Here is a 9,887-nt window from a genome sequence, read left to right on the forward strand (position 1 = left end):
GCTTTATACATTTTTTATATATACATAAGGAAATTCAAAGTTTTTTTTTTTTTTTTTTGCACCTGGAGTTACTCATTATGTTCAATGAATGAATGAATTCTTGTAATGGCAGACTTATTGGTATTTTGTGTCTTTGTTATTATTTTTTCAATTATCAGAAGACACTTTCACTTACCTTGAAATGAAACACAAAAAGGAAATTGTTATTGCATCAAGTGTCAATTATGTTTAGACAGTTAATTTATTTATTTATTTATTTAGTCTCATCACCTGCTGCAATAGAAAGTATAAGAAGCTTATTTTACAGAAACAAGCAGTTATTACTCTCGAACCTACAAACTTTTACCCATAGTCTGCATGGCACACTGTTTATGCTGTATTTATTTCTACCAGTAACTATTATAAGTAAAAGTTTAAATGCAAAATAAAACTAATTACAAAATAGAGACGTGTTCTATAACTGGGGTCATCCACGACTCCAAGGAATAAATATGAAAAGAATAATCAATATATAATTATAAGTTTAATTTTAAAGGAAACTAAAATAACCAAGGATAGCACATCTGTCTTACTGGAACATTTCTGAGTATATGGATATAGATATTAACAATAAACTATGGTGTGGGGTCAAAAAAGAGCTCAAGTAAGTATCGATCTTAATCACATATCAGCTTAATTACACATTAACTTAATTATGCATCAGGTTGATTAATTATGTGCAAACTAAATTACTTACATGTGAACTTAATTAGCTAATTTACATGAAACCTTTTAGTTAATTTACTGGTACATGATATCTTGAATTACTTTTAAATTTCCCTAGGGAAGGACAGCTCTCAAAAGTCACTGCAGGTAGCTCATTCTAATTTTTTATAGTTCTATTTAGGAATAAAAATTTACCAACATTACCCTCGGAGATGATGATACTGAAACGTCTTTTGGACCCTGTCTAGCTGGAACCGAAATGGGTGAACAATGGCTAAAATTCGTGTTTGGAATATAATGATAAAATTTACGGACATTTGTTCTCTGTTATCTATTTTTTATTTTAAATTCATGATCATCCTTGCCATACATAAAAAGTGGGTTTTCAATTCTTGATGATTGATGATATATCTACCCGTGTTATTTGACCCTATATATCCTATATATGTGCATAATGATGATGATGATGATGATGAAGGTCGTTGTAATGTTTTTAAAATAAACAAAATTTCCCGCTGCTGTGTTCTACATTCTACACCTAAGGCCAGAGGGTCGTTGTAATGTTTTTAAAATAAATAGAATTTCCCACTGCTGTGTTCTACATTCTACACCTAAGGTCAGAGGGTCGTTGTAATGTTTTTAAAATAAATAGAATTTCCCACTGCTGTGTTCTACACAAAGCGTTTGTAATATATAACTAGAGACACCAACGGCGCTAGTTTCGCGTACAAAATTGAACCGCTGTTCGGCCGCCATTAAAGGGAGAACATAGCTACTATTGTAGGATGCCCAGGAAAGCATGCATATCTTAATATTTGAAAGAATGTTCCAAATGCAGTTCCTCCTTTGAATGTGTTTACAGAATGTCGGAATATTTCTTGGATAAGGTTTTTCCAGAAACACATTAATCAGGTTTATAAGGTTGATTTCAACAATGTATGTAAGGGTTAGGTGCCATCACATTACAGTGAATTATAATAGCACAGTGCATAAGAAATTCCTCAGACTATATCTGTCTAAAATGTTTTGTTTCACAATATATGAATTAATCATGTAATTTTCGTTTTGTACAGTATGTACATCTAGTTTTTGGTTGCATTAAATGCAAAGAAATTAGTAAAAATATAGTTGATGACCTAGCTAGGCCTATTATTAGCACTACTACTAGGTCTACTATGGCCATTACTACTAGGCCTACTATTATCACTACTATTAGGTCTATTATTACCACTACTACTAACTAGGTCTCACTACTACTAGGCCTACTAATACCACCAAAACTAGGCCTACTATTACCACTACTATTAGGCCTATTATTGCCACTACTACTAGGCCTATTATTGCCACTACTACTAGGCCTACTATTACCACAAAAACTAGGCCTACTATTACCACAAAAACTAGGCCTACTACTACCACTAATACTAGGCCTATTATTACCACTACTTCTAGGTCTATTATTACCACTACTACTAGGCCCACTATTACCACAAAACTAGGCCTACTACTACCACTAATACTAGGCCTACTATTACCACTACTACTAGGCCTACTATTACCACTACTAGTAGGCCTACTATTCCCACTACCAGGCCTACTATTGCCACTACTAGTAGGCCTACTATTGCCACAAAAACTAGACCTACTATTACCACTACTACTACACCTACTATTACCACTACTACTAGGTCTACTATTCCCACTATTACTAGGCCTACTATTGCCACTACTAGTAGGCCTACTATTGCCACAAAAACTAGACCTACTATTACCACTACTACTACTGCTACACCTATTACCACTACTACTACGCCTACTATTACCATTACTACTAGGGCTATTATTACCACTACTACTAGATCTATTATTACTACTACTATTAGACCTATTATTATCACTACTACTAGGCCTACTATTACCACTACTACTAGGTCTATTATTACCACTACTACTAGGCCTACTATTGCCACTACTCCTAGGCGTACTATTACCGCTACTAATTGTATTAAAAAGTCTGTACTGACCTCTAACTTGGTGGTCATCAACTACACAATGAATAGATTGTTTTGTGATAAAAATTATTCTTATTACATTTTAAATCAGTTTCCAGAATTTTTATGATATATTTCACCACTAAATATTTTCTAAGCACCATATACCTTCCTCTTCCTTTGCATGAAAGGATTGAAATATAGATCATTTTAAATATTACAGTAAACATCCATTAGTATGTCCTTAAAACAATACTAGTAATACTGAAAATTAATGTTGACATTGCCATTATTCAATATTTCTCATACTTATCCCGAGTGTATATGGGTGATTTAATTTATTTTTTAGAATATCGCCAAAGATGAATCATTATAATACTTTAATAAATATAGCGCTCCTCTGCCATCCATGTTTATTTCATCGCGACTCAACCTTTGTAAAAGATGTTTAAAACAGTGTCTATCACCAGGCTACATCAATGTATTGTGGTACTGTTTTCGAATTTCGCGCCGCTAACACTCCCTTTAATGGCGGATTCTAGCCGATTCAATTTGTGACATTTTTCTTGCCTGCCACTCACGGGTATGTGTCTCTAGTAAGTATTACAAACTCTTTGGTTCTACATTCTACACCTAAGGCCAGAGGGTCGTTGTAATGTTTTAAAAATAAATAGAATACACCTAAGGTCAGAGGGTCGTTGTAATGTTTTTAAAATACTACTGGGTTCAAAAAGTTCCCGGAATTTTACTACCATTTTTCGTATTAATATATAACAAGGGATATTATACATTTGTTTTGTTGGTAACATTCATGATGTCATTTCCTTAAAGTTTGTTGATAATGGCGATTGTTGGTTTTGAGTTGTAGGCAATTGTTTATCATAGTGTTTTGTTTGTTCGTCGCATTTTGTAATTATGTCCACAGCGCAACGTACAAACATCAAGTTCTGTGTTTTGTTACACAAAACTCCTGCAGAGACATTAAGATTGTTGGAAGAAGCGTATGGCGAAGCAGCAATGAAAAAAACTCAAGTGTATGCCTGGCATAAACGCTTTTCTGGTGGCCACGATAGCATCAAAGATGACGTACGCAGCGGTCGACCAACAACTGCAACAAATGAAGCAATCGCTCAGCGTGTGCGTAATGTTGTGAGGGACGACCGACGTAAAACCAAAAAAGAGATAGCAGCAGAGGTCGGAATATCAGTCGGAAGTGTACACAATGTTCTTCACAAGCATCTCAACATGCATTACGTGTCTCAGAAGTTAGTTCCGAAAATGTCGGCAGAACAGAAAGAAACAAGAATGACTCCTGCTGGGGACATGATCAGTATGGCTGATGAAGATGGTGATTTCTTAAACAAAATTATTGTTGGTGATGAAACTTGGTGCTACATGTACGACCCAGTCCCTAAACGACAGTCATCTGAGTGGAAATCGAAAACATCTCCCTCGGAAGTAAAAATTTCCTAGGGACACATCCAAAGGCAAAGTTATGTTGGAAGTTTTCTTCAACTCTCAGGGTCTCATCCACCATGAGTTCATTCCAGAAGGTCGTACTGTAACGAAAGAATTGTACGTAGAAATCCTCTGTCGCCTTCGGGACGCAATGAGAAGGAAACATCCAGAAAAGTGGGTAGAAAACAACTGGTTCCTTATGCATGACAATGCACCTGCTCATCGCGCAATTATTGTAAAGAATTTTCTTGCCAGGCACAACATAACTGCTTTGGATCACCCACCATACTCTCCTGATCTCTCACCACCTGATTACTTTCTGTTTCCCCGTCTGAAAAGTCATCTGAAAGGACGGAGATTCAATGCTGAAGAGGTTATCGCAAACGCGACGAGAGCACTAAGACGGGTTTCACAAAATGGCTTCGAGGCCTGCTTCCAGGAACTCTACACGCGTTGGCAAAAGTGTGTTGTTGCGGAAGGCAACTATTTTGAAGGGAATGCTGTAGAATAGTGTTTAAGGTACGTTGTTTCTATGATACTAGCAAATTCCGGGAACTTTTTGAACCTAGTATGTAAATAGAATTTCCCACTGCTGTGTTCTACATTCTACACCTAAGGCCAGAGGGTCGTTGTAATGTTTTTAAAATAAATAGAATTTCCCACTGCTGTGTTCTACATTCTACACCTAAGGTCAGAGGGTCGTTGTAATGTTTTTAAATAAACAAAATTTCCCACTGCTGTGTTCTACATTCTACACCTAAGGCCAGAGGGTCGTTGTAATGTTTTTAAAGTAAACAAAATTTCCCACTGCTGTGTTCTACATTCTACACCTAAGGCCAGAGGATCGCACTGATGTAATGCGAGGAAAATAGGGGCGTCATTCAAAAGGTTGAGAAACACTGGAGCAGAATATAGAATAGAATAATATCAAAATAATTCTGTATCAATTTAAAAAGAAAGCTATTAAATTGTTTTTTTATTTAATGCAAAATAGTCGTAAGTTTATATTTTCATAGAAAATCTTTTAAAATAATAATAATAATAATAATAATATTATTATTATTATTATTATTATTATTATTATTATTATTATTCCATTGAGAACCATTACCTTAGACCACACAGTTACCTCAGGATCTTTTTGTGCTATATCGTTTATGATAATGATATTTATTTCTTTGCTGGTTAATATATAAGATTTGTTATTCTTGATTTCCCAGCCATATGCATATGTTTTAACATAGAAATTGAGGTTATTGTTGCGTGTTCAGTGTTTTGTTTTTCCCAGATGAATTTTATTTCCCTCTCCCCAACCCGCTTGTTTCTCTTACTCTTTCCCCCTCTTCCTCTATATGTTCTCCCATTCTTCTTTCTGCCTCTTTGCTTCCATCTCTCACTATTGCCCCTATCTCTCTTTCTCCAGCAACTGAAAACCCTATTTCAAGTTCGAAAAATGAAAGCAAATGTAGGGCCTATATGCTCCACAAGAATATAACTTTTAATAAAAAGAAAAAAAATTAATAATAATAATAATAATAATAATAATAAAGGCAAAATCTCTCTCTTTAATATGTAACCGCCTTAGTGGCTGAGATGCTAGAATGCTGGGCATATAAGCCAGAAAGCCCAGGTTCAAATTCCCGTCAATCCACCCTAAATTCAAATTTTTTGTCAGACAACCCCGTGGTCCAGGTAACATAGGGATTTTCTACGGCCACTCCTGTTCCCCTGATTTTCATTCTCACTTGAATAACTGGTTTCACTTAATTTGTTCTTATTTTCAAAAGACAGGCATAGAATTTTAAATAATTGTACATATAGTTCTCATAAAACATTCTACAAGCCAGAACTCAATTGAGTCACTGCAGACTACCCCTTAACTCCCCACTCCACCTTCCCTGGAAGAGATAGTTATGCTTCGAACCGATACGAGTAGCCAGGAAGGCAAGCATTCCTGAGTGATGGATTGCATAAGGCAGACATCATAGCTTTTGGCTCTCCCTGATTGATTAAAATTCACCACTTATGTATGCACAGTGTCTCATTACCAGTATGTGTTTTTTTTTTCTGAAGCGATGTAAGTGAAAAAGACATGGGAGGGGGGGGTATCACCTTTCCATTTCCCTTTCCAGTAAATATAATATAATGTTGATATTTATGATACAAATTCGTAAACATTAATAGATATGATAAATTTTAGCAATTTAAAATAAAAAATGTAGCACTTCCAAAATCAAATTTAGCATTTTATAGTTGGAATTTGGAATTTAGATTTTGTAGTATTTTGTGACGGAATATTATTTTATGGAAAGTTTGATAGTATATATGCTATATACCATATGCTATAAATCCAAAGAAGGAAAACTGTATTATGAGACAGTAAATTTAGGAGTAAGGCAGGGCTGCAGTTTGTCGCCAACACTTTTTAATCTTTATCTTGACGAAGCAATGAGGAAATTTAAGTTGCAAATGCAGAAGTTTAGCATACCAGAAAACGTTAAAAACAAAAAATTCTTAACAAACCTCCTCTTTGCTGATGATCAAGTCATATTAGCTAGTGACGAGGATACGTTACAAAGGGGACTATTTGAATTATGTAAAATTACGAAAGATATGAAGCTAACTATTTCGAAAGAAAAAACAAAAGTAAATGACATTTATGGGCAAAAAGGCGGTGAGATTAAAGGTAGTAGTGGAAGACTATATCATAAAACAAGTTAATACTTTTAACTTCCTTGGCTGCTATCTATCATATACTCATGAAAAAGAGTGATTATAAAATTTCCAAATTTAATAATATATGTGGGACCATTAGAAGAACACTCCGAAATAAAACAAGGAAAGATACACACATTAAACTACATAAAGTTATGGCAATACCAACGGGCTTATATGCGAGTGAAACTTGGACCTTAAAAGAGAAAGATAGAAGTCGACTACAAGCAGCCGAAATGCGATTTCTTCGAAGTGTAGCAGGAGTAACTCGATTGGATCACATCAGAAATGAGGAAATAAGAAACAATCTAAAAGTTAGCAGGCTGTTAGAAACTGTAGATGAGTATAAACAGAAAAGGTGGGAACACCAAGATAGAATTCCGAAAATAATCGCTGACTGTGTACCCACTGGAAAAAGAAGTATCGGCCGACCAGCAAAAAGGTGGATACAAGAAATAAAGGAGCCGCAGCGGGCTTAAAGCCTACAGCTTGAAGCAGAAGAAGAAGAAGAAGAAGTTTGATAGTAGAAATTCAATGTCGTCAATGTGTTAAGTGCATTTTCTAGACTTTCCAGTTAAAATTCTTAAAAATATTAAATAAGTAAAGAGACACAGTGTAAAATTACAGTGAAAAACATGCCAAAATATATGGTGCGATTTTATCCCGACCTCTCGTCTTACTCAATCACAATTTCCCACTACCACATACAACTTATTTTGTGAGTGAACACTAGACATAAAGAGATGGAATTGGCAGCCAGTATTCTACCACCAGCACTAGACATATTAGTTGAAAACTTGAGATAACGGCACAGATATCAACAAAGAGGGCATCATGAAGGGGTGACGAAACTATTTGAAAAATATTTAAGATCCTGTATGTGGAGGAGCCTTCAGATAGATTCTGACGTTTATTTAACAAAAACAAAAAACCCTCATAAAATGTAATTTCACTCTTATTTCGCAGGAACACATTTCGTATTTTATCGCTGGTTAAAAAACTACAGCAATGTACTTAATATACTTTTAAACATAAAATTACTTATTTTAACAGCATTTGGACAAATTTTGCATTTATCGCAATTGCGAAAATCTACAATCTCTAATCATTAAATCAAGGTTAAAATGGATCAAATTAAATAAAGACTGATTCCGTATACCACATACTGGTACTCACAGAAAATTGCAATAAATAATGTAATCAGCACATTAAGATCTTTACATGAATACCATAATTGAAGTGTTTATGTTCCATGTGACCTTGTGATATATAATGATGTTATCATGATTAGTGTATCCCTTCCCATTAGTGATATGAACATATAAGGCAGGTTGTTATGTGGGAAAGCAATGAAGACCTGCAGGCAAATATTGATTTGCTAAAGAGACACACCCGACACTGACAGTTTAACCTCGCCCATATGTTGTATAGCTTAAGTTTAGAGGTTAGCATTATCATAGTTAAAACAAGAAGTACACGTCTACTATTAACATGGATCAGTTTTTATTTCTGATTCATTATTAGTTTTTTTAAGTTCGTATTATGGCAGGGTCTAGTCTCTATTTGCAAGGTCATAGTTCATTGCTCTCTCCCAAAAACTTGTTAACCAAACATATGTTTATTATTATTATTATTATTATTATTATTATTATTATTATTATTATTATTATCACCATTATCGTCCACACCTGTGGAGTAGCGGTTAGCTTGTCTGACCACGATATCAAGTGACGCAGGTTCAAATCCAAGTTGGGGCAAGTTACCTGGTTGAGGTTTTTTCCGGGGTTTTCCCTCAACCCAATACGAGCAAATGCTGGGTAACTTTCGGTCAACGAGCTGTTTCTTTGAACTCGTTGCTTTTGGTGCTGAACTCTGGACTCATTTCACCAGCATTATCACCTTTATCTCATTCAGCGTAAATAGTCTGAGATGTTGATACAGCGTCGTAAAATAACCTAATAATAATTACTATTATTGTTATCATTATCAGGCACCGTTATTATTATTATTATTATTATTATTATTATTATTAATAAAGGGTGGTCCTCTAGCTTGGGGGTCGGGCGAAGAGCTAACAATCCATCACCGTAAAAAACAACTTGTTACGAGACCATACAATAAGCCTCGGAATGGGACTGGGATATGATGGTAGAGACTGGATAATCTTGCACAGGATAGGGACCGATGGCAGGCTTATGTGAGAGTGGCAATGAATCTACGGGTTCCTTAAAAGCCATTTGTAATTATTATTATTATTATTATTATTATTATTATTATTATTATTATTATCATTATCATCATCATCATCATCATCATCATTATCAATATCATTATTATTATCATTATTATTACTTACTTATTTACTTACTTACTTACTGGCTTTTAAGGAACCAGGAGGTTCATTGCCGCCCTCACATAAGCCCGCCATTGATCTCTATCTGAGCAAGATTAATCCATTCTCTACCATCATATCCCACCTCCCTCAAATCCAATTTAATATTATCTTCCCATCTACGTCTCGGCCTCACCAAAGGTCTTTTTCCCGCCGGCCTCCCAACTAACACTCTATATGCATTTCTGGATTCGCCCATACGTGCTACATGCCCTGCCCATCTCAAGCGTCTGGATTTAATGTTCCTAATTATGTCAGGTGAAGAATACAATGCGTGCAGTTCTGCGTTGTGTAACTTTCTCCATTCTCCTGTAATTTCATCCCTCTTAGCCCCAAATATTTTCCTAAGTACCTTATTCTCAAACATCCTTAACCCATGTTCCTCTCTCAAAGTGAGAGTCCAAGTTTCGCAACCATAAAGAACAACCGGTAATATAACTGTTTTATAAATTCTAACTTTCAGATTTTTTGACAGCAGACTGGATGATAAAAGCTTTTCAACCGAATAATAACAGGCATTTCCCATATTTATTCTGTGTTTAATTTCCTGCCGAGTATCATTTATATTTGTTACTGTTGCTCCAAGATATTTGAACTTCTCCACCTCTTCAAAACATAAATTTCCA

This window comes from Periplaneta americana, chromosome 3 (genome assembly GCF_040183065.1).
Source record: "Periplaneta americana isolate PAMFEO1 chromosome 3, P.americana_PAMFEO1_priV1, whole genome shotgun sequence".
Taxonomy (NCBI): domain Eukaryota; kingdom Metazoa; phylum Arthropoda; class Insecta; order Blattodea; family Blattidae; genus Periplaneta; species Periplaneta americana.